Source organism: Coenobita brevimanus, chromosome 114 (assembly GCF_032717465.1).
Source record: "Coenobita brevimanus isolate Jiangsu-jjx chromosome 114, ASM3271746v2, whole genome shotgun sequence".
Lineage (NCBI taxonomy): Eukaryota > Metazoa > Arthropoda > Malacostraca > Decapoda > Coenobitidae > Coenobita > Coenobita brevimanus.
Genome location: NC_137067.1, coordinates 14,432,542 through 14,459,322, shown reverse-complemented (window position 1 = coordinate 14,459,322; position 26,781 = coordinate 14,432,542).

The window sequence follows — 26,781 nt, the reverse complement described above, 5'->3', positions numbered from 1 at the left end:
AAGGGAAGGGATGCGGATGGGGGAATGGGAGGGAAGGGAAGGGAAGGGATAAGGATGAGGGAATGGGAAGGATAAGGGTAAGGGAAATGCTGGAGATAGAGAGGCCATCTTGAACTATTTCTAGACAATTTGGAATATCCAAACCTGTTATCATTCTTCATTACTACAACATTTATACTGCCTGTGAACTGATTATCTTTTATCAACCTTTATACTACAAGGACCACTGATAAGTTAATTAAATCGCTTAGCCATAGCAAGAATAAGAAATAGTTCAGATTTCTCACGTTCTGAAATGCTTACTGGAGACTTTTTAACTGTGACACGACGAGAGCCACACGTTTGCAATAAATATATAGGATTTTCGGTTGTAGGAATGACATAGTTAATATTACTATCATTACAGAGTTAATGGAGACTATTTTTAACCCTTAGACGACAAGAGGTTATTACTAAGGTGAATGAAATATTTTGGTGATTGCAAAATACTGGTAATATTGTGATAGTTAATATTACTATCATTACAGGGTTAATGGGGTTAACCTACCAAACCCTAGACTGCAAGAGGTTACTACTAAGCTGAATAAAATCGTCTGGAGATAGCAAGACTTACAAGTTATGATTTATTTTGTAATTAAAGAGTAAATGTTCACTACCAGTATTCCCTCCATCCTTACAGTAGAGGAAATAATCGTGGCAGTTGTTGTAGCGATGATGATGATGATGATGATGATGATGATGATGATGATGATGATGATGATGATGATGATGATGATGATGAGTGTTGTAATAATGGTGAGTATGATAAAAATTGTTGTTGTAGTGGTGACTTCCATTATAGTGGTAGTGGTGACTTCTATGACAGTGGTAGTGGTGACTTCTATGACAGTGGTAGTGGTGACTTCCATTATAGTGGTAGTGGTGACTTCTATGACAGTGGTAGTGGTGACTTCTATGGTAGTGGTGACTTCTGTGACAGTGGTAGTGGTGACTTCCATGACAGTGGTAGTGGTGACTTCTATGGTAGTGGTAGTGGTGACTTCTATGACAGTGGTGGTGGTGACTTCCATGACAGTGGTAGTGGTGACTTCTATGGTAGTGGTAGTGGTGACTTCTATGATAGTGGTAGTGGTGTCTTCTATGATAGTGGTAGTGGTGACTTCTATGATAGTGGTAGTGGTGACTTCTATGATAGTGGTAGTGGTGACTTCTATGATAGTGGTAGTGGTGACTTCTATGATAGTGGTAGTAGTGACTTCTATGATAGTGGTATGTGCTACTTCACTGATTGTGGTATTGAAGCAGTGGTGATTACATGATTTGAGGTAGTTGCCGGATTGATGATTATGATAATAATGGTAGTTGTGCCACTGCTGGGACATGTGGCAGCTTCGGTAATGATGATGGTGGTATTTGTTGTAGTGACTGGTAGTTGTGGTCGCGATGATGGTGGTAGTAAGCGCGGTAATGGTGATTAAGATGCTAATGATGATATCGGAAGTGATAGTAGAGAGAACTCTGATGATAGTTATGGTTTGTGATAGGTAGGGAGCGCTTCTCATCCACTTAGTCGATATAGTGCAAGCTAAAGGTGACTCAGCACTGGCAGCAAATAAAATCGTTTCTTGTAATCCAGGAAACCATTTACTATAGACCATTCAATTATTAAATTCAGTCACCGTGTGTCCAAATACTTAAGATTATCCCAAAACCCTGCTGGAAATGCACCATGATTCCCCAGGGGGCCATTACCCCCAGTTTGTGAAACTCCTGAGCAGGAGGTGGGGAAAGAATACTTCCCCAGTATCCTTGCTTGTCGTTAGAGGCGACCAAGAGAGGCCCTTTTGTCCCCCATCTTTCTCTCCTTACTGCCCTCTACTTCCCTTCTGTGCTCCATCTCTTCTTGATATGTCAGTGTTTCTTCAGGTGGCTATTTTCCCTGCCGCCAGGTTAGGCATTTGGTTCAAAGACATAAACAGTTTAAAGTCTTCCCACTGAGGTTGACCTTTTCTCCATTACACCACTTTCACGCCAAAACCACTTCAACGCCAGCCTTAGTGACATATAGCCAAATTATGGTTTGGTGCTAGTTCTTCGTTATTCTTTCCTTCCTTGCGTCCTCCCTTCATTTATTCTTTCCTACCTCAATGTGAGAATCGTTGCCTTAGGTCAGTAAAATCGCCTGGAGGCAACAAGAATAAATTTTAGATTGTCCTCATTTAAATGAAGGGTAAAGAGATTTGATTTTGAGAACAATCAGTGAAAAGACAAGGATACAAGGAAAGGTGAGCTGTCAAGGTCACTCGCCAAACTCAAGTCAAAGAGCTTTGATCTGATTTGAACAAAAAATTGATGGAAGGGGTAAGAGTTTGGCAAGAATGAAGTAATTCGGTGCTGAGAGAGTCCAAAGTCGAAAGTCACAGGACTAAGTCAAATAATATTCTGCCCGAACCAGTTTGTGAATGCAGGTGTCGCACTTTTGGAGTGACCCTCGTTGTTTATGTACGAGTAAGTGATGCAATGGGAAGTTAGTGCAGCTGTGTATGGCATGTGGGATGATCTAAAGATTTCTGGATGAATACCAAGTGTTACCACTGGGGCTGTGTATATGTGGGTGGGTGTGTTGTCTGTGTTTCAACAAAGGTATGTTGCTCTCACCTGGGAGACCAAAAACATGTTCAGAGTAGAGTGCTCGCCAGATGTGGGAGGACGGGTATCCTGCCTGATTGGCTGTCCGGTGGGTGAGTCTGTGATGAATTAGGTGAGGTGGTGCAGGGCTGTTCAGGGAGTCTGCTGGCTGCTGAATCTATGAAGAGATGGTGTGCAGTAGGAAGCTGAAGTATCATCACACCAAACGGGTCATTGTTATCATGTATACCATGGTCTCACAGGATGTCTGATGGATGACTGAAATGAGTCTGGGCAGGAAGGTTTACTGTGCGTTTTCATCCTGGAGATGAGTCCCAAGGGAACTGCTGGATGCCATTTTCCATTAGAGAGCGGTTTGGGGACCACAGACTTGCACAAGCGGCTGGCTAAATCATATCATTTTGTACTAACTTTGGTCACCCGACTGCTTCTGGCTGCTTGAGTGAAGGGGCGGAGGATAAAATTTCAGTGTCCGAAGGCAAAATTGTGTTAAGGGACTTGCATGTTGCTTGCTTTTCCACGCGGGAAGGATGAATCATGCTCTCTTTTTATTTCTCTTCTTCATGCGTTTTATTCAAGATCAATGAAGGGATTTTTAAGGTGGAATTCAGATCATCAAACTGTTCTTTTCTAAAGAATGGGATCAGTTCCGCGTCCATTCAGTTAGCAGTCTTATTAGTTCAGAGTTCTGACACTGTACCAACACCTCCCACAATAACACCTTTTACAGTGAGTGAAGCGTTAACGTCATCCATATACGTCTTGAGGATCATTACCTCCTTTCACTTGCATCTTGCTTGGAATGTTTCACAACGACACATATCCTCATTCAAGAACCACCACCACGAGTGACCAGCAACAAGGGCTTCAAAATCTGATTCTTCTTAAGGGTAAGCGCGTAATTATCATTCCCCCCCCCCCCACACGCAAAACTCTTTCTCTCTCTCTCTCTCTCTCTCTCCTTTTTTGAAATAGATTTTGTTAACCCCTCAATGAAATTCATAGTTAACTGCTACAGCCAGACGATTCAGAGCCATGAGACACAACCCAGCAAGATGAATGATGTATATTGTGTTGTGTATGATGTAGTAACCCCTTCAGGACAAATACGTCTTGTATATATTTTACTACAGATACCACCAGACGCTTTTATTCAGCTGGTAAGAGGCGTGTGATGGTGATGAGGTTGGAAAGAAACTCCTCTAACCATTGGTACAAAAAGTCTTTCCTTAACATCTTCAATCCCATGACTCCTTTTGTGATGTGTCCTTGCCGCCTCCTGACGATTTTATTCACATCAGAGGAGAGACTTAGATCTAGATGGGTTGGTAATAACCTTAATTAACCCCTTCACTACCACGCAGCCTTCCCAAGCTCAATAAAACCGTCCGCAGATAATACGAATAAAGTTATAAAAATACGTCATCGGACTGAAGAGGGTATAATAATAGCCTGGTTAGTTGCAATTATCGTTATTGTTTTACTTAAATTTTTTTTCTTCGTTCTATAAAGTACTAGTATTGGTGTCGTCAAAAAATTTACGTTCGTCTTCTAAATAACAAGAGATATTTGTCAGGTACCGGTACTTGATACAAAGACTGCTGAGCAAGACGTCGCACCAACACCCACCCAGCGATAGCCCTTCCATCTGTGCTACCGGGATGGTGACGATCAGCTGTTGTCCAGGGTGTTAACACAGCAGACAGTATGGTGACTAACAGCTGTTGTGCGGGATGTACACTTGCTGACAATATGGTGAGATCAACTGTCGTCCAGGGTGTTAGCATTGCAGACAATATGGTGACGATCATCGCCATCTGTTAGGGGTTCATAACTCGGTCCTCCCACGTAGTGACCAGTGTGAGCTGTCTCAGAACGGCTGCTTCACCTACAGAGTCACTTGCTGATCACTGTTGTTTTAAAGCTGTAAAGAAGTGGTGGAGGGAGTTTAGTTTGTCAAGGTGCTTCGGATCAGTGTGCAGACTGTCTCAGTACGGATGCTTCACATTCTGAACCTCTCGCTGTGCCCTGGCGGCTCCCATGTCAATCAGTGTTGTTTGGAAGCTCAGGTGATGTGGATATTTGTGTTCAGTTACGGTAACGTTAAAGAAAATGCGTACGAATCAAATACTTTTTGAAGGACACTGGCGAAACGTGAATCCAACACAAAGACAGAGGGAAAAATAACGGTGGAAAGAGGGTAAGCTGACACTGGAGATAGGAAGAAAAGATTGTGGAAAGTGTGAAAATAATACGGTGTAGGAGGAGACCAGATGCAGAGTGAGAATATGAGAGAGATAAGAAAAAATACTGGAAAGAGTGAAAAAGGCTGTGGAGAGACGACAAAAGACGACGAAAAGAAAAAAAAAAGTACAAAGGGTGGGGAAAATGAAGCAGAAAGGTGGTGGAAACACTAAAGAAAAAAAAATGACGGTGGAGAGTGAAAAAATACAATGAAGCAAAAGAAAGTACGTTGCAGAGACGAACACATTTTGTGCAAACAGGGGAAAGAACCTGTAGTGACTGAAAAAAAAAGTGGAGAGGCAAAATAACGTTTGAGTGATTGTTTGTTTGTTTGTTTGTTTTCTTTAATTAATGGCTATCGGCCATATGTGGCCATTAAGCCAAAAAGTCTATGTACAAGACACACATACAGAACAAATACACAAAAGACACTGAAATACATTAAAGGTACATGGCCTCAAAGATACAAAAGATGCCTAAATACAAAAAGACAGTTAAACAAAAGGACACTCGTATGGTCAACTCAAAAACACGGCTGTGGAGGTCGTAGTCACATGGGAGGCAGTGGTATGAGGCTGATGTCCGAAAGCTGGTTAGACCTCGGAAGACGCAGAAGAGCTGGAGCCTGAGTCAGAAGCAGAGGCTGTGCCATTGAGGTGTGAAAGTACAATCCCGAGGGTGTAGGACAGGATTCGAACCTTCTCGGGGTAGGTGACAGCCTGAATGGAGCCCTGGCGCAACTCTTTGAAGGACAGCAAGGCCCGCTGGTAGTCCGCCTTACTGAACTCCTCCTGTCCACACTCCTGAGGTGCCTTGCCCTCGTAGTATTGCAGCTGCTGCTCCATGCTCTTGAGGCCAAACCGGGTGAGGGAGGCAAAGTTACCCCAAGAGAGTCGCCGAGCCGAAGCAGAGGGAGTGGGACTCGCCGGTGCCTGAACCTCAGATGAAGGGGGAGGTACATCTTGAGGCACCACGGGAGACACAGAAGGGATGGGAACTCCAGCCTCAGGTGATGAGGGCTCATCGTCCCCAACTTCCATTGGCACTACAGGGAGGGGCTGTGAGGTAGACCGGCGAGAGACAGCATGCCCTGACAATCGGATCCTCGTTGGAGGAGTTGAGGGCTGCAGCTGCAGCACTCTCGGGACCAATGAGGTGGGGGTCGCAGGGGGCCCAGAACGACGACACGGGGCCCTCCTCCCAGGCCTCCTCTGCACCACGGGTGTGGAGGAAAAAGACTCTGGGATGATGATGGCAGGGAGCCCATTGGCCTGGAAAATGGCAGGCAGGAGCTGGGCAAAAACCGCCAAATCTCCCCCCGAAAAGGCCTTGGCAACCTCCACACACATAGTAACGATGGTGGAGGCAGAGGAGGCAGGGAAGGAGGCAGAAGCCGCAGCTGGAGGCTGGCGCTGGCGCCGACGACGGGAAAGGGCGTGTGGAGAGCCCGCACCACCTGGCCTGCAGGGCCAGTAACAAAGGCAGCTGCAGAACCCTTGGCGCTCTCCTCCACCAAGAACTCCACCACCTCGCCAGCAGCAACTGAAGGCACAGGATGGGCTGGGTTAGGGGTCACAATGGAGGAACGGTGTATAAAAACGTCGTCGCCTGTGTCCCGGCGAGTAATGAAGCCGTACCCCTTCCTAACGTGGTACCACCGTACCTGTCCCACCACCTTACGCCCCATGCCTCAGTGGTCCTCATCCTCAACTAGCTTTACGTTCTCCTTGGTACGAGCCATGGTCCTCCTTTACCTTCGTCTTCCCAGTTTAGCTGCTGGATTGCTGGATTGAAAGTCCGTCTTCTCAGTTCAGCTGCTGGAGTGAGAATCCTCATTTGAGTGAAGGGAAGCAGTGTTGTTTGTAAGCTCAGGTGAGGTAATTAGAGGTGTTAGTCTCAAGCAATAATGGAATCAGCGTCCGCGTCAGTACTTTTTTAAGAATATTTGCCTACCGTCGAGCCAGCACACAAAAACTTTAATTAAGATGGAGTAGCGAACATGATGCCAAAACGAGGGCAAGTACAGAGATGCCTAGATAGAAGTGTGGGTGAGGAATGACAAGTATTTCAGCTGACGAGAGAAACATGGTTGCAGTAATCTGGATATCATGGTAAGTACGCTCTGAAAATATTTCTTGTACAGTTTATTTGTTTACTTGCATAATAACATTTTGACTCTTATCACCTAATACTAGGAGACATAATAGTTTTTATAGGAAAAGAAGTGTATTTAAGAAAAGGCAAACTTCTGAATGTTTCCATAGGTTTAAATGAAAAAAAAAAAATATGGACTAGTGAATGAATGCTTAAAAAAAAAAAAAAAAGTCTGTATAACTATTTTCATAGAGATTTCCTGCTTGCCGTACATTACGAAAAGTTCATTTTAATTTTTTCTTGTGAATAAGTAAATAATTTTGATGCAAATTTTAATAGGAAAATAATATGCACGGTAATGGTTAAGAGTATTTAGCAGATATATTACCTCCTACCTTTCTATCTATTGCTAGACGCCTTAATCCCGTAACGGGTGGCCACAAACAAATCGTTTTCATGTCGCCCTGTCCCCCACAATTTCACTGCCTTCCCAGCTCACACGCCCCTCTCTCATATACCTCTCCACTCCATCCCTTCATCTCATCCTTGGCCTCCCCCTCCCTCTCCCTCCCTCCTCCTCACTCACATACGCTTTCCATGTCAATCTCTCGGTCTCCATCCTCTCCACATTGCCAAACCACATCAGTGTGTTTCTCGTAACGCTTCCTATCACATCCACATCACAACGCTCCTTCACTTCGTCATTTGTCAGTCTGTCTCTCCATGTGACTCCACATGCTTCTTTCAAATAACTCATTTCCACTGCTCTCACTCTTGATTTGTCCCTCCAACAAGGTCCAAGCTTCACTTCCATGTTACTGATTATTAGTGTGGTTTCCCCTGGGCTACGGAATGCTTAGATCAGTTATTTGCAGTATTGCCGATGAGGGAAGGAGCATGCGAAAAGAACTGCAAAACAATGTATTTATGGATCTGGAATAAGCTTTATGAAAAGGAAGGTGTTTATGAACGGTGTTATCTGTATAATTTAACTATGATCATTCGGTTTATGCCCGGCAGCCACTTTTTTTTTTTTTTTTTTTTTTTTTTTTTGTCGCCTACCCACAAAGCATTTTCTCAATTACTATGTTTTTTCTCAGTACTCCTAGATATCACGTCAAGCCCTACAACATTTTGGTGTTTTCATTATCGGTCACACACACAATTCACTCACATCATGACCTGCTAAAGGCGTTGCCATAATTTAGAGGTCTTTGTTGATGCTTGTAGTGGCCTACTTTGCAACAGGATGTTCTTTTTAACGTCAACAGCAGGCCTTTGAGTGGGATCAATAACGCGATCCATCCGTCACGAGATGAGGTTAGAACACTAAATATTTCTCTCGCTCTTTTTTTTATCTAACTCTTGTCACTGACTTGGCATTACCTGCATCATCCTACTTACACCTACATCAGTCTTCCTTTGTCCATCTTTCGGTGTGCAGGGTCGTGTAAATTGCGGTTTATAAATATTTTTCGTAGTTATTTATTCCTACCTCATGTTCCACACACCTAAAAGAGCCACACAAGGCCTTATACGCAGATAAGACACCCAGTTCCAAGGACTTTCTATATTTGCTTTATTGCCAGTGCTTACATTTATAAACTGTTTAATCCTTGTGGGCTGTAGTAAAAGCATGGAGTTTATGTTCTGTTTTAATTCACTTATTGCAGTCAAGTGCCTCTTTTTTTTTTTTTGTATGAAATGTAGCTACATGAAGAAAATGCATTTCTGTATTACGAGTATTGTGTGCATTTTCAAATCCGTGTTGTATAAAATATATCTACGGTACATGAGGAAAATGCATTTCTCCGTCATTGCGTTCATTTTCAGTTCATAAAGGGTAAGGTGGGCACTGTTAAAGGAGTAAAGGAGCATGACTCCTTTATTGCACGGAGGGAGGGGGGAGCTGGCAGTACACTGGTTTGCATGTCCTGGCCTCAGCTGGAAGAACCCAGGTTCATTTCTCGGGACGATCAGAGTGGTGGACAAAGTTCTTTCCCCCTGTATTACGGACGGTGATCTTGGGAAGGCATGAGACTTACCGGAACTTGTGCCTGAATGACACATGTAATCGGGATGCATTAATTTAATCAACTTGTTCTTTTTATATTCAAACTCCCGAGATAAGAAAAAAAATGAGTTCTTGATGCAGTCTCTTGGGTTTGATGAATATTTTGATAAGTCTATAATGAAGGTAACCTCTTCACTACTTTCTTTGGTGGCAACCTAATCAAAATTTGTGCTAAATTGTTCACTAAGCTGGAGCTGATTTGGAAGACAAATGGTGATGATTTAGGAGTTCGCTCTTAAGTTTGACGACCAGATTACTACAGGACATTTTCTAGTTGTCAGTGACTCAGGCCTGTATTCTCATCGGTTGAGGAAGCTCCCTAACAGCCTTTCCTAAGCGACTGCTTACTGTCCCTCTCCGTGTTATAATAATCATTCTAATATCGCCGTACTCTGCCCAGGTGACAAGCAACAGGATACTAACCAGGCATATCCAAAAAGAAATCGCTAAGGAAGAGGTGCTAGGGAGCTTCCTTACCGACGAAAATTCGGACCTTGTACAGTGCCAAGGAGATTCAGTAAGATGATGTATTACCTGTTTTTCCTATAGCCATCAGACGTCATTATTCATCACAAGAGGCTTTTCGAATTGGTAGAGATTTATTAACACCTTTATTTACGGTTATTTTTCCTTAGTTAAACGAAATCAATTTTAGGTGGGGGGGGGAGAAATAATCTTGAAAAGCTACGGTAATTCCTTGCCCCCTGGTTACGTATCGGTATGCATCGGAAAACTGTTCACAGATATTAAGTCACAATTTATAGCTGCTGATATTATGCGATCGGTGGCCTTCCCGTGGTATCCACAGGGGTAATCATTGCTTACCAAGTCCGCATCGTTAACACAGTGAAGAAGAATGAACCTCAGTTCCTTTTAAGGCAGCATTGACACTGGAGCTGAAAACTGGCTTATGCTGATGCAGATTGTTCGATCGTGCAGGTCGGGATAATAGTTGGAGTAGGAACAGGTTTCTTTGGGTCGCCATCTTGGAATAATGTTACTGTCACCTGTATCATGTCTGGGGTTGAGAAACGGAATACCCAGAACGTCACCTTATGAAACGGACTGTTCTTATTCCGATTTTTTACCCAGACCTACACCATCGGACGCTTTACGTCAGAATATTTCACCAGTGTGACAAGGCCTTATAGGTGCATTCACACTGAGGCCAGGATTCGACTTATTCTGACTCAAATTATCTGATCATGTAGGCGGGGGTAAGAAATGGAAGAACAGCCAGTTGCACTGTGCCATGTTTCACAGTGCCAGACATAATATAGTGGGAATGGGAATGCCCCAAATATGATCCAATAGATGAGGTGTTCTTTATGCAGCTATCGTCCCAGCCACACCATCTGACACATGGCGTCAGAAGTCGTTTCCAGCCTCAGTGTTGGTGTATCCTTATATCCCCATGATATCGATGAGGAATTTGTGTGTAGATTTGTCATTTATACAGGGTAGCGCAGAAGTAATGGGGCAGAATGTAATTACAGCAGTGGTTCAAAATGCCCTTCTTCCACCTCATTGCATTTTTCTAATCTTTTCTCCACAGAGTAGCACACATTGCTACATAAAGGCGCAGTAATTCGCGAGCAGGCATTAACAATTATCTGTTTCAGTTCCTCAGTCGTCCTAGGTTTATCTGCTGGTTGCCCCATTGCCTCTTCGCCACCATATAAATTAAATAATTCAGTGACCTTATCCAGACCCTTACTGTAATAGATAAGGTGATGTATTGGAAGTGATAACAGCCGAAGTGTGTTAGCACAGAGGCATCACTCTTGCAGTTGCTGCTGCGTAGGATCTCAGTCTGTGTCAATATCGAGCTTTCTTATTGTATCTCGTACTTCTTACGTTCCCCCTTATAAGGAAACATGTCGTGACCAAATATATCGGGCAGTAGTGTTCTGAACTTATCAGTTTTTGTCTGCAGATTCAGCCTTTCTCTTTAGACCTGTTTGTTTCCCTTCCAAACAGTTTTGGAGGACGGTTCCGCGCTGTGTATTAAAATGAGAACCTGATTTTTTTATGTAAGTGTTAACACATTTTTTGTTTATCCTGCACGGTGAAGGATATGAAATAGTAATTAAGTATTTCTACAATTTTCGCATATATTGTAGGTATACATGAAACTGCCAAAAACTAACGTGGCTTGCAGAAGTTAGTCATGTTTTGTATGAGCATGTCGTCATTTTTCTTCCCCACGATTAAAGTAAGTATAAATAATAGTTTTGGTGGTTGAGGGGCAGTGCGCCAATGAGCCACGGGTCCAGCCAGAGAAGTAACTGAGGTTTTGTATTTGTGAAACACTGCCTGGGGCCGTGATCTGTACTGAGAGAGAGAGAGAGAGAGAGAGAGAGAGAGAGAGAGAGAGAGAGACAGACAGACAGACAGACAGACAGACAGACAGACAAAATCTTCCCTGCCATATGAGAAAAACAGACTGGTGTGTTTAACTGAGCAACACTGTTTATGGCATAGGCATATTAGTGTTTGTCAGTGTGTTTTTGGCCATGCCTGTGTGGGCCAGCCAATTACTCATATGTGGATATGAGAGATAAGTGGGTGTCAGTGGATGTCACTGTTCATGCTTACTGGCTTATTATATTCTAATGTTAACTTTTATAACCGTGTAGCCTTTCATGTTCGTTTAGTAGTTGTACGTGTGTGTGTGTGTGTGTGTGTGTGTGTGTGTGTGTGTGTGTGTGTGTGTGTGTGTGTGTGTGTGTGTGTGTGTGTGTGTGTGTGTGTGTGTGTGTGTGTGTGTGTGTGTGTGTGTGTGTGTGTGTGTGTGTGTGTGTGTATCTGTCTGTCTGTCTGTCTGTCTGTGTCTGTGTGTGTCTGTGATCGACTGAGTAAGTTTTTTTTTTTTTTTTTAATACTAAATGTGCTGTCCTTTAGGTTCCATTATAAGTGCTGTGTGTTTAATAGAATAGTAAACGTGTGTGTATATTGAATGTTTGTACATACTGTATACTCTTGTGTGCGTTAGGACTGACAATGTAGACAGTGTGCGTGTTAAGAGGAAGACAATCAGTTTCTGTCACCAGGTATACGCCATTTCCCCCCCCCCCACCTCACCTCCCCCCCTCCATTTTTTTACTGTCGTCTTGGAAACCTGTTCTGTGACTTTGAGGCGAGGCGAGGCGAGGCAGAGAGGCGGGGAGTCACACGGCTAAGACAAACATGGTTAAGCTCAGTACACGCACACACAGGCAAACATGCACACGTACTCACATGTATTGTACATATAAACACACAGTCACTGAGGCGTTAAGACTGAGGAACCCTGGCCGAGACACAGACGGTCACAACGTGTGAATATGCGTATTATAGGCAGACGTGTACGTAAGCACAGACGCACACAAGCATGCACAGAACACGCATGCACAGAACACACACGCTTATGCACCAAAACGGGCACACACATGCACAAAAATGCACACACGAACATGCATACGCACATACACGTACAGACACTCGCCCACACACAGACAAACTTGCAAACACAGTCACTGCAATAAAATGCAGCCAATACAGGAGAATGGTCGTCTACTTGACATTAGGTACGTGCAAAAAATAGTCCTAATATAATGAATAATGAAGTGGGTTCTGTAAGCCAAGATTAACAGTCAGCTAAGAAGCTACACAGCAGGAGACCCACGTCAGAATAAGGCAGGCAATGAGATCTGAGGCCAGACAAGGTAAATAAAAGCAAATACATACAAGGAAACCAAACATGGATAAACGCACTGTGTCGGGATGTATACACCAAGGCAAGCAAGTGTCAAAAGTAAGCAAAAATAAAGGTACACAAATGGAACTAGGAATACAGGGAGTTCACAGGTGGCTGGTACATAATCGTGGGTTATTACACTTTGTACATACGGAAGGAATGCATAATTAACATTATACTTTGAATTCTGTTAGCCCGTTCACCCAGAGGAGTAATAGCACAGTTTCACAACTATTAACCCAATGAACTTCATGGCATCAATTTCTCTTAATATTTCTTTCACTCAAAAGATTTTATTCATATCAGATATCCCTAGATTTGAATAAAATCGCTTGGGTGCAAAAGACTAGAAAGGAAAAAAAAGTGATCATAATGCAGAGGTTGAGAAGTGGTTTGGGTTATCATTCACGAAAGTAATGACCTACAGAAACTTGTAACTGTTGTCATATCGTAGGCCACATAATGTGCCACCCACTGTACCACGAAGTTAATGTTTGTATCTGTACCATGATAAACCGAGAAGGAAGAGGGAACACCCTGTTGTTTAACCAATCCCACACCCCAGCGCTAGCGCGCACGCACGCGCACGCACACACACACACACACACACACACACACACACACACACACACACACACACACACACACACACACACGACTGTGTGTTTTAACCACTTACAGTAACACCCTCTCTTTCCCGTCACCCTCTTCATCCTTATATTGGCCTGACCCATAGTTTACACCCTCCCTCACCCTCCACCCTAGCTTTTTTACCCTCACTCTGATGTCGCACGACCATCACAAAAACCCCTCACCCTCCTTCATCTCTCACCCATTCTTTCTCATCCACACCCTCACCCCTTCACCTTTTACCCCACACCCTCATTCCACACTTTCACCCTCTCTCACCGACCACCCTTAACCACTGTCACCTCACCCTCCGTCATCGCTCACCCTCACCCTCCGTCATCGCTCACCCTCACCCTCCCTCATCGCTCACCCTCACCCTCCCTCATCGCTCACCCTCACCCCTCTCCCACTAGCCGTACACTTCCTCCATCTCAGCCACAGTTCAATATCCTCATTCACTTATTACTCACCACCCACCAACTCTTCCTTACTCTCACCCTCATCCAGTACCCTCACCTCCACCTTTACCAACCACCCTTACCATCACCCTTGTCCCTCATACACCACTTTCCTCTTCTTTCAACTTTCTCTCTCTCTCTCTCTCTCTCTCTCTCTCTCTCTCTCTCTCTCTCTCTCTCTCTCTCTCTCTCTCTCTCTCTCTCTCTCTCTCTCTCTCTCTCTCTCTCTCTCTCATTTCCTTTCTTCTATTATTCCATTGTTTGTTATTCATTTTTTTTTCTTTCTCGTTTTTAAATGTCATTAATATATATTGAGGTGTAAATATCGCCAAAACTAACTGATCTTCCACAGTCCCACCGACATGTCAAAAATGCCTCCCTAATTCCATCACTCAGGTCCTAAAAGATACAACCCTACCATGTTTTCATTATGGACGGTGTGTATTAGTGCCTAAGTGGTGAAGTGCGAAGGTATGTGACGCATTTGTTGCGCGTAGAAGGACTGTCGGGACCCGAGAACGGACTGTATGTCAACAGTCGTATGCATGACAAAAAGACTATGAAGGATCTTTCTCAAACGAAATGAAATCGTCTGTAGGTAGGAAGAATAAAATCAAATAAGACGCCACTGAACCAGTAAAACGCCTTTGTCGGCGAGGTACGACCGAGGCCATTTTAATCCAAAAACATTTAAATTGTGCCTTACACCTCGAGCATGCCTAGAGTATATTGATAGCTATCTACCTACCAAGTTTCATACCTTTACGACGAACTATCTGGTCTGTGGTCCTCTTTTGAAGATATTCCACATGCTGCACTTGGCGCGTGTCACGTGCCACGTTCACCGCTTGGGTGTGATGAAACCTGTCAAAAACAAATCTTAAAGAATGTGGCTATCATATGGTGCAAACCATGCTGTGGTTGGACCTGTAGTTGCTGAGATACAAGCTTCTCGAAAGCGTTACCGTTGGGCCGGGTCGGGCCGGGCTGGGTTGGGGCGGGCTTGGCCGCTCATATGTGAGAAAATACCACTACTTGACGAGAGACTCGCGAGGGTGAAGTAACTAAAGAGGTTAAGGATTTTTGTCCTCAGTCCTCCTCCATTAACAGATCTTCAAGCTTTTATCATGGTTTTTATATAACCAGAGAGCAGCAGGTGTCTCACACTGCCTATTTCAGGTCCATTCCACCTTGATTTATTAGCTCTGTTCTTTTATATATACATTTTTCTTTCTTCCATTCAACCTGTTTCTTAGGCCTCGCTTAGTTTATTTTTACCACAGTAACGTTATCCCCTTTCCACCCTTTCATTCTCCGTCCTTCAGATTACCTTCACCTCATTTTAATAACTATGATATGTTTCTATAGCCCTTTTCCCCCTCGTTTATAATTTTCAGTCTCGGTCACAGTTCATTATATATCACAATAACACACTTGGTAAGTCCTCTCGCTTCATCTTTAACATTATCTCCATCACGATTTATTCACACTGTTTGGTTTTAGGCTATATACTTTTTGTTTCCTTCCCACATTACCTGTTTATTTTGTCTTTCTATTTTTGCCTCAACACCCTGTTAGGTAGTGTCCCCTCACCATTTCTTTTCTTCAGACTACAACAATATCGACGTAGTAGCACATTTCTTTTGTTTCCCCTCTGCTCTCACTCGTTTTCTTATAAAGCTGCATGACGTATTCAGTCGTTTTTACTTTTCTTCCTCCATTTTTTCTTTCCTCAAACTCTCTTCATCTCGGTTTATCAGCTTCGTACTTTGCCTTTATACTTTGTTCCCACTCAGCCCTTTAATCCAGACTTTCATTTCCTTCCACAGTACTGTTGTAACCTTTCAGGCACAAAATCCTTTAATCTTCCATCGACGGTGAGTAAGAATGGATGTTTAGAGGATGGATTGCTTGAAAAGGTACAACAAGGAAGAAAAGTTGCTGATTTTTTAAAAGCAGTGATAAGAATTAGGGAGGTGAGCATGGAGGTAAAAACGTTGCAGCATGATAGTATTGTGACACCAGTTTTAAAGTATGGAAATGAAGCTTGGCCCTTGTTGGAAGGACACAAGTCAAGAGCGAGAGCAGTGAAATGAGTTATTTGAGAGGAGCATGTGAAGTTACATGGAGAGAGAGACTGACAAATTAGGAAGTGAAGGAATGTTGTGGTATGGATATGGAAATGATAGACAGCGTTAGGAGAAATACATTGAGGTGGTTAGGCCATGTGGAGGGGATGGAGACTGAGAGCCTAACGAGGAGTGTATGTGAGTGAGGTTCAGGGGGGAAGAGGGAGGGGTAGACCGAGGATGAGATGGTGGGATGGGGTGGAGAGGTATATGAGAGGGGTGTGACTTGGGAGCGTAGCTTAATGGCATGGGACTGGGCGACATGGAGGTGATTTGTTCGTTGCCACCCCGTACGAGACTCAGGCGTCTGGCTATAGGTAGACAGATAGATAGATAGATAGACATAGAATTGTTCTCTGCACAGTCTTTTTCATTTTTTATCCTTTAGTGTTTTATTACGTTGAAACATGTCTCCCTTTTATTCCGTCTTTATTCCTCCCTTTCTTCTTGTAACATGCCCTTCTCTTCCTTATTTTTTTACTCTCTTTGGATAAGTTATTTCATTTGCCGCTGTTCTGTTCCCAGTCCGGCATAATTCCTTTTATACCATAACAAGCCATTTCATCACCTTTCCGTTTTCATTTTCATCCTCCACATCACATCGGGGCTTCCAAACACTCCTCCCTCCTTCTTGTATTAGAGTATACTTTTTCTTTGCAACTTTTAATATTCGATTTCCCTTTATTCTTAGTTACTTTTCTTACATCCCAATAGCACCTTGACACTCTGTCCCTCTCACATCTCCCCCTGCCATTCCCCTTTTATGTCTGTACTTGGTTGCTGATATAATAGTGTCATTGTCCCTTATATTCCTTCGCATTTTTTTTTTCATAACCACAGCAGCGGTATCGTATAGCTTTCCCCTTTCCTTCCTCGCCCTCCACCTTTTGTTTTCCCTTTTTTCGACTCCCTCCACCTCAGATCATCAACCTTCTACATCGTCTTCTCTTAAGACTGTTTTTATTTTCACTAATATTTTTAGTCACAGTCCTTATAGACCACAATAACGTTATAGCAGGATCTCTCTTTCTTTTCATTCCTTCACTTCTTTCTCCTCCTCTTATATTCCCGCCACAACCCTGCACTTTTATTTTTAACACCAATACCTGTTTTTCACTCTACTTCTCCCTTTTATTCTCAAATAGTTTCTCTGATACCACAAATAACGTGTTTGATATCTCCCTTAATCTTAAGTTCCTCCCTTTCTCTTCGTTGATGTATTACCTTCACTTTTCCTGCATATCCTTTTACCTTTCCCACTCTGCCTTTTATTCTTACTCTGTCATTTAAACAAAAAGATATATATTAAGTCTTCTCCCAACCATTTCCCTTTTAATTCCTTGTCATTCCGGTTCCTGTTTATCTCAGACTTTCATTTCATTAAAATATTTCTTGTTTTATATTCTCTCCCTCATCTTCCACCTCACCATCTTCCCACAACCTAGCCTCAGTCTGCCCTCCCCCTGCCTCTCCCTCCTACTACCCCTTCTCCCACCCACCTACAGTCGTACCCACCTTGCCTTTCACTTTTCATTCATCTCTCTCACCTTCATCTCCATTTTTTAAAATTCGTTTTTTCTCATTTCATTCTAAATCGTAGTTGTCGTCGTCGTCGTCGTTCTTGTTTTCAGAGTCCATTCTCTCCTCATTTCTTCAACATTCCTTTCATTTTCTCCCCCTCTGTTAATCTCCACTTTCTTGTTTGTTCTTTTATCATAATCATTGTCGTTCACATAACATTTTAATTCGAAGTTTAGTATAATTATCTGAAATCGCTTTCAGAGTCTATCCCACATCCCTTTTACCTTTCCTCTACATCTTTATATTTTCTTCTTACCTCAGTTTAACTCAAAATATCTCACAATATCTGCGTTATTTCTTTAACCTTCCCATCTTCATCTTGCCTTCTTTTTTCATCTTCGTTATGATTTTTTTTTTCCAGTCATTCTTGAACCCCTCTCTCATTTCATATTAGGTTTAATACTATTTTCCGATCCCATTTCCTACCTATGCTCATTTTCCCTCCTCCAATAATCATTCACACTTCAGTATTACTGCTTTATCCCCTACCTTACCCATCTCATCTTCAGCTTGCCTTACATTTTCTTGCATCTTCATCTTTAACACAAACCATATTCCTCTTTTTCACTCACTTTCCATCCCTTCTGTCTTACTGGCATCCAGTAGTGATGGGCAAACCGAGTACTTTCTGCAAACCGAGTAATTCGGTATTGATTACTCTTTCAAACCGAGTAAACCGGGTACTGAATGATTAGTTTTCACTCAGGTGGAAAACAGAAATGAGAAAAGTGTAGGGATAGCTGGGCGGAGGGGGGTGGATGGCAATCTGATAAGCAGGAGGCTGGGGGAGCCAAAGGGTTGCCAAAGATGAGAATATTTCAAATTTATTAATACATAAAATTCATTTCGACCAAGAATGTAATGCCTTTAATCAGGAAAAGAAATCTTGCAGTGATAAGCAAATTCAATTTATTGAAACTATTCTGTGATGAAAATTTACTCTTTAATCAAACTTCTCTTATCAAAATATTGTAAATATACATAGAACAGAACTTAGGTTTCTGAAGCTGAATAATGTTTTAAAATGCAGAAAATTCAAGCTCATTATATTCTAAGAATTTTAAACTTCTTTCATACAGGATATCTAGCTATCTGCCATGAAATCACTTCCATTCCTACATCAACAAAGAAGAAATGTAAAAGGAAAACGATTATGATGCCACTTCAAAAAAACAATAAAATATTTCACTTCACATGAATATTTAGACCACGTTACATATTACTAAGTAAGATTAATGGTTGTGTGTAAAAAAAAAAAAAAAAAAAAAAAAACACCTAGACGCCCAGGCCGAGGCAGAATAACATAGATCTAGGTGGGAAAACATAGGAGTGGCATCACTGAGGGCGATGAGAGGTTGAACGGGAATGTGTCGCGTACGGTACGGGTACAGGTCATTGCGTAACCCACTATCAATTCTGTAATTCCCAACACCTATCAAGTATTCATAAAATATAAGGTGAACATAGAAGATTTAAGAAAAAAAAATGATTTAAGATTATTGTAATATTAATGAATTATTTGAAGGTCTATTTTGTATCTTTTTAGGGATTAAATCGATCAAGTAATTGAATTGCAAGAACCGAGTAAACGAGTAGTTCTCACTCAAACCCAAGAACCGAGTAAACCGAGTACTACTCGGACCGAAACGCACATCCCTAGCATCCAGGCTTTGGTGCAATTTTCCAAGCCTTTCCCCTGCCATCCCTGCTTCATCGAGCTTTTCCTCTTCTTTCCTCCTCCACCACAGATACTAATCTGGTCTTTTGTTTTTACTTCCTCTTCCTCTTTCCTACTCATGTCCATTATCCAGCCATCTGCCATCCTCCCATTAAAAACTTGCTTTCCATCCCCATCCTTCTTCTGTTCTCTCATATAAAATTTTCATTGACGTTTTAGTGCTACTTTCCCAACCCTCACTCTGATCGTCCCTCATCTTCAGCCTCCCCTCCATCTCACCCTCGCCTCCTCTTCCCACAACATTAGTTATTTTTTCCTCGTAACTACCACATCCTCACGCCTGCCGCCGCTCCTATCTCCTTTCCCAGAATATTTTTATGTGTTAGACAATTAAGGTTTTTATCGGCAGTGCCCCCCCATCTCTCTCTCTCTCTCTCTCTCTCTCTCTCTCTCTCTCTCCATTATTTCAAAACATTAAGCTGCATTTTCTTCCTCGTCTCCCCTTCACCCCAGTACTCTTTACTTACCGTACCACATTTGCATCATTCTTCCTTATTAGTCTTCCTTACCTTCATTCATGTCTCATGCTTCTCGTTCATCTCTGTTGATGTCAAGGCACAAAATATCATGACACACTACATATTAGTTAAAGGCAGTAATATGTAATCAGTAAGTGTAATGTGGAGACTTGAGGGAAAAAAACGTGCCTAAATGCGAGTAAGCTTTGAGGAAAGACGGGCCTAAATCCAAGCAATTTCATGACTAGGTACTTTAACCAGTCTGAACGAGTACCATGACATCAGGGAACGACCTGTGGAGAGTTTCTCACAAGTGCTCACGCACATGACCCAACCAGTGATATACTGGGAAAATGGGAGCGGCGGGTCAGAGAGCCAGAGACAGCCAAGGCACAAGGAAGGCTGAAGGGGTTGGGAAGCGATAGGAAACAGGAGAGGCATGGTGGAAAGGTAGGGGTAGAGGGCACGGCGTTAGCTAGCATAAACCACCCTCACCTTACTGCTGTCCTTGTCGAGATTACTCCTTTTGCGAATATACTGCTATCAAACCCCAGACTCATCTTTATTTTCCTAATGCCATCCACGACAAGACCAACTTGAAAATTCTCTCCTCTTACATCCCTACAATCAAACATTTTAGGAAACCCCTCGGCTACGGCTCCGAGACTTGTATCTTCCCTTTTCCTTTATTTCATTTTCTCCATATTCGTACTTAATCCCTTATTTCTTTTAACTCTTTTGTTTTTTGTTTTCTCATATGATCATAAATTTCATACTTATCTCAGTGATCATCCATTACTAAACTTTCTTCTATAGTTTCTCATTTATTTTCATTTCCCCCTGGCTCATTGCCTGTATTTTATAATTTTCCTTCTGCTGATTATTTTCACATTCATTTCTCTTCGTAAATACTCTTCCATGAATGTCATTCAGTTTTCATACCTTTGTCAGTAATCGCTTGTCTTTCCTTCATCTTATTTTTAGATAATAAACATTCTACTCTTATCTTACTGCCTATTTGCAGACTTCCTATGTGCTTCGTAGCGTTCATGTCTTTTTTTATTTGTGTGGCTCATCTCCACTCACACCTTCATTATGCCTTTAGTGTACACTTTTATTACTATAATTTCCTCAGCCTTCCTTCATTTTATTTCCTTTTCCTCCTATGAACATCTCGCTCTACCTTTCCCCCTGCTCCTCACCTCTGCTTTGCTCTTTCTCCTCCTCCCCTCCTCTTCTTAGAAGCCCCCTCCCTTCTTCTCCCTCCTCTCTCTTTCACCTCTTTCACCCCCTTCCTTCGCACTTCCTTCCTCTCACCTCCCTCCTTTTTCCTCCAACTTCCCTCCTCATTTGCCTCCCTCTCACCTTCCTCTGTCTCCTTCTTTCTTTATTTCCCTTCTGACCGCCCCCCCCCCCCTTTCCCTCTCACCACCTTTCTTCCTCTCTTCCTCTCGTCATCGTTTCTACAGGCCTTTCCTCTCTCACCTCTCTTCCCTCCCTCTTTTCCCCCCAGCACAGCCGTCCAGTGGCATTCCTTAGCCAAACTGGGAGTCGAGGTCAGGGCTTGTTGTGCGTAATCTCCCCCACCCCTCCCCCACTACCATTCCGCATCTCCAGAGCCCTCACCACTACCCGTACCCCTTACACCCTCCCCAACATCCTACACCCAACCCCATTAGCACAAAACTCTCCCCCCCTATAACCTCTTTATAGGTCCCCTCCCTTCATCTTTAATCCAGAATTCTTTTCCCCACCCTTCTGTTCTCACTCCCGTCCCTCTACCCTTCCTCTCCACTCTCTCCCTTCTCTCCTTCCCTCCCCGTTCTCCTTTCCCCTCACCTTTCCTCGAACCCTTTTCCCAACCACCACCCTCCATCGCCTTATCTCCTACCCCATCTCGTACTCTCTATCCAGTCCCCTTCCATCTAACTTCCTCCTCCTCTTCACATCTACCCCTTCTCCTATCCCATCTCCAGCTCCCTCCCGTCTCTGCATCTCCACTATGCCCTCCCCTTCTACTCCCAACCATTTCTCCTACCCCAACCATAGATTAGCTTCCCCGGTTATTTCCCCTCCTCTCCCTACCTCATCCCCGGACCACCTCCATTCCCCCACTTTAACCAAAATCCTGGTCTCTGCGCCTTCATGTCCGTCCGACCTCCCAGATCCTCTCCACTTCCTCGCCAGTCACTCCCGTGCCCTCTCTCTCCCTCGTTTTTTTTCTCTCACAATCTTCCCTTCCACCTTAGAATGTACACTTTTTTTTTTTTCCCACTATCCTCCACCTTTTCATTTGCGTCTTCCTTTCCTCACTTCCCCCTCCTTTTCCCTTCTATTAGCATCGTCAGTTTTTACTTCGCCTGTGAGTTTCATTTCGTCATTATTATTTTTCCGACCTTTTCTTTTCCCTCCGTGCATCAACTCTTATTTTTACGAGTACTGAGCCTCATTTTACAGTGGCGTTAGTTATTAAAATGAGTGAACTGTGCACATTTACTGAAACTGTGCTTCATTGAGGTAACCCGTGTCAGTCCTAAATACTTGCAATATGAAAACAAAAAATTCTGCTTTTTAATTTCTATTTTCTCTCCCTCCATTCTTCGTACTCGATTATTTCAATCTCCTTTCCTACCAAATTTTCTCTTTCACATTTTATCTTCTTAACGTGCTTATTTTCCTTCATAAAGGTATACTTTTCTCTTTTTACCTCTTCCCATCCTCCAATCCGTATTTCCTACTTGCCCTACCTTTTCCTCCCTCTCACGCTGTCCAGAATGAGTGAGTGGGTAGGCGTGGGGTCAGCGTGAAGGAAGCAGCCTGGCGCGTGGAGTAACATGAATAAGTAATGCGGGTGGTGGCGGAATGGAAAACCCTGGCGATGTGAGAGGGATGATAGAGTACTGCTTGTTGTTGTGAGGTGTGATGTATGTATTAGTGTGAGAGATGTAGGACGCAGTGAATGTATGTATTAGTGTGAGAGATGTAGGACGCAGTGAATGTATGTATTAGTGTGAGAGATGTAGGACGCAGTGAATGTATGTATTAGTGTGAGAGATGTAGGACGCAGTGAATGTATGTATTAGTGTGAGAGATGTAGGACGCAGTGAAAGTATGTATTAGTGTGAGAGATGTAGGACGCAGTGAATGTATGTATTAGTGTGAGAGATGTAGGACGCAGTGAATGTATGTATTAGTGTGAGAGATGTAGGACGCAGTGAATGTACGTATTAGTGTGAGAGATGTAGGACGCAGTGAATGTATGTATTAGTGTGAGAGATGTAGGACGCAGTGAATGTATGTATTAGTGTGAGAGATGTAGGACGCAGTGAATGTATGTATTAGTGTGAGAGATGTAGGACGCAGTGAATGTATGTATTAGTGTGAGAGATGTAGGACGCAGTGAAAGTATGTATTAGTGTGAGAGATGTAGGACGCAGTGAAAGTATGTATTAGTGTGAGAGATGTAGGACGCAGTGAATGTATGTATTAGTGTGAGAGATGTAGGACGCAGTGAATGTATGTATTAGTGTGAGAGATGTAGGACGCAGTGAATGTATGTATTAGTGTGAGAGATGTAGGACGCAGTGAATGTATGTATTAGTGTGAGAGATGTAGGACGCAGTGAAAGTATGTATTAGTGTGAGAGATGTAGGACGCAGTGAATGTATGTATTAGTGTGAGAGATGTAGGACGCAGTGAATGTATGTATTAGTGTGAGAGATGTAGGACGCAGTGAATGTACGTATTAGTGTGAGAGATGTAGGACGCAGTGAATGTATGTATTAGTGTGAGAGATGTAGGACGCAGTGAATGTATGTATTAGTGTGAGAGATGTAGGACGCAGTGAATGTATGTATTAGTGTGAGAGATGTAGGACGCAGTGAAAGTATGTATTAGTGTGAGAGATGTAGGACGCAGTGAAAGTATGTATTAGTGTGAGAGATGTAGGACGCAGTGAATGTATGTATTAGTGTGAGAGATGTAGGACGCAGTGAATGTATGTATTAGTGTGAGAGATGTAGGACGCAGTGAATGTACGTATTAGTGTGAGAGATGTAGGACGCAGTGAATGTATGTATTAGTGTGAGAGATGTAGGACGCAGTGAATGTATGTATTAGTGTGAGAGATGTAGGACGCAGTGAATGTATGTATTAGTGTGAGAGATGTAGGACGCAGTGAATGTATGTATTAGTGTGAGAGATGTAGGACGCAGTGAAAGTATGTATTAGTGTGAGAGATGTAGGACGCAGTGAAAGTATGTATTAGTGTGAGAGATGTAGGACGCAGTGAATGTATGTATTAGTGTGAGAGATGTAGGACGCAGTGAATGTATGTATTAGTGTGAGAGATGTAGGACGCAGTGAATGTATGTATTAGTGTGAGAGATGTAGGACGCAGTGAAAGTATGTATTAGTGTGAGAGATGTAGGACGCAGTGAAAGTATGTATTAGTGTGAGAGATGTAGGACGCAGTGAATGTATGTATTAGTGTGAGAGATGTAGGACGCAGTGAATGTATGTATTAGTGTGAGAGATGTAGGACGCAGTGAATGTACGTATTAGTGTGAGAGATGTAGGACGCAGTGAATGTATGTATTAGTGTGAGAGATGTAGGACGCAGTGAATGTATGTATTAGTGTGAGAGATGTAGGACGCAGTGAATGTATGTATTAGTGTGAGAGATGTAGGACGCAGTGAATGTATGTATTAGTGTGAGAGATGTAGGACGCAGTGAAAGTATGTATTAGTGTGAGAGATGTAGGACGCAGTGAAAGTATGTATTAGTGTGAGAGATGTAGGACGCAGTGAATGTATGTATTAGTGTGAGAGATGTAGGACGCTGTGAATGTAAGGTATGGGGTGTGAGGGAAGGCATAGATGTGTGAGGGAACCACCTGCTATATTATAAGGTTAAGGAGTCCGCACTTTTTCCCCTTCTTCGTTTTCTCTTATTATAAATGTTTAATTTGAGTCTGCCCTTTTATACATTTTCTGTTACTTAAGCCAGCCGACGTCACACAGGCCACGCCTCCCTGCGCCACTGATGGAAAGTGATCTGACTTGGTATTAGTAGACTTAGGGTTAGTCTATAAAATATTCGTGTTCTTTAACCCTTCAGTCCGGCCACGTATTTTATGTATTAGTCTTGATCCAGCCACGCGATTTCTTTGGCTTTGGAGAGACAATTATGCTGTTTTTACACTAACTTCTCCATCTTGAAAGCAAGTTGTAACAATAGATAATCACTAGCATATGATGTCAGTGACGAAGTGTTATGGTCAGGCTGCAGAGCCATAACATTATCTTATTACATCACTGAGTTACATGAAATAAGCAGGAAAAGGACAAAAATCTGGGCTAAGTTAAGGTAAAAGAACCATAGGGAAGAGATGAGACACGAAGCCCATTAACCTCTTTTTTAACACGAGATGTCTCCCGTAAGTTTGATAAAATCGTCTGGATTTAGACAGAATAAAACATAACAATAAGCACTCAGGCTAGAAGTATTAAAACCCGGACGTGATGCATACAGGCACCGTAGCGAATCATTGTTCCAACCACGAGGAGCGGTGGTGGTGGTGGTTGTGCTGGAGTGCTGTTGGTAGCTAGATAATTGTGGTCGTGATGGTAGCTGTGGTGGTAATGCTGGCCTTTGTGTTGGCTATGTGGTCGTAATGATGGTAGTGATGGTCGTAGTGACAGCAGTGCTATCCATAGTGGAGGTGTTGCTGGCGATACTAATTCCAGTGCTTATGGTAATGATGGCAGTGCTGGCCTTAGTGGTGGCAGTTCTAGTCGTAGTAGTGCCAGTGCTATTTTAGTGGTAGCTGTGGTGTTGGTGGCAGTGGTGGTTGTGCTGGTCATGGTGGTATTAATAGCTATGCTGCTAGTCACAGTGGTTGTGGAACCAGTTATAGTAAATGTAATACTAACTGTAGTGCAGATCGTAGACGTCAGTCTTCCTTCATATCTGTGTTAATAATGAAACAAAGGCTGAAAAGTTGCAAATTTGTCCCTGCCTTACCGAGAAAGTCCATCTTCAGACAAACATAATCGGAGGCAAAATCCACTCATTGTGAATAACCTGGACCCACTGCGTTGGGAGGGCTGGAAGGCGTAGACAGGGGGAAATATAGACTGGGATTAGTTACAGAGTTGGCTAATTGGGTACATATGGTAAGAATTCAGAATACACACACACACACACACACACACACACACACACACACACACACACACACACACACACACACACACAGAGGCAGGCAAAAACATCGCTCTGCCTTGCTAAAAGGCGGGCGTTAACAATGAAACTAAAATCCGTTGCTTCCACTCTTTTTTAAAAGACCTGTGTAAACCCCCCCCCCCCACGCACACAATTAATGTCAAGAGGGAACTGAGAGAGCATTGTATATTCTAAACTGGTTTTGATACATGAAGTAGCACTGACATAGGAACTTTATACAGTTAACAAAAATGTGTTTGGACACCTGTAACGCTTGACATTTTTAAACTCCGAGTGAGTAGACCATTGAAGTACAGTTTTTTATATGCTAATTCTAAACTAAGCGTTTATTATGTGCTAAAATCTCACTCACTAAAATTATGGTAATTGGCACGTTTTGAATTTGTCAGTTAGAATTACTAGGTACACAACCACACAGGGAGAAGTATCGCTCAGGATGAGTTTCAATGAACGTAGGATTCTTGATACCTCTTTTGTTGATTATACTGTTGCTAATAAAAAGTATCTAAGAGGGTGAGTCTGATGACTTCTGAAAATATACGTTCAGTTGTTGACATAAAACAAACTTCGGATGTGAAGGACTGCCTATATTTCTCCTTGAAAATATATATATCATACACACTGCAGATGTCAATACAGTTTAAGTACCCTTATGCAAGATGAAGGAAGGAAGGAGTACTGAAGAACTAGCACCAAACCATAGTATGGCTATATGGTACTAAGGCGGGCGTTCAAGTGGT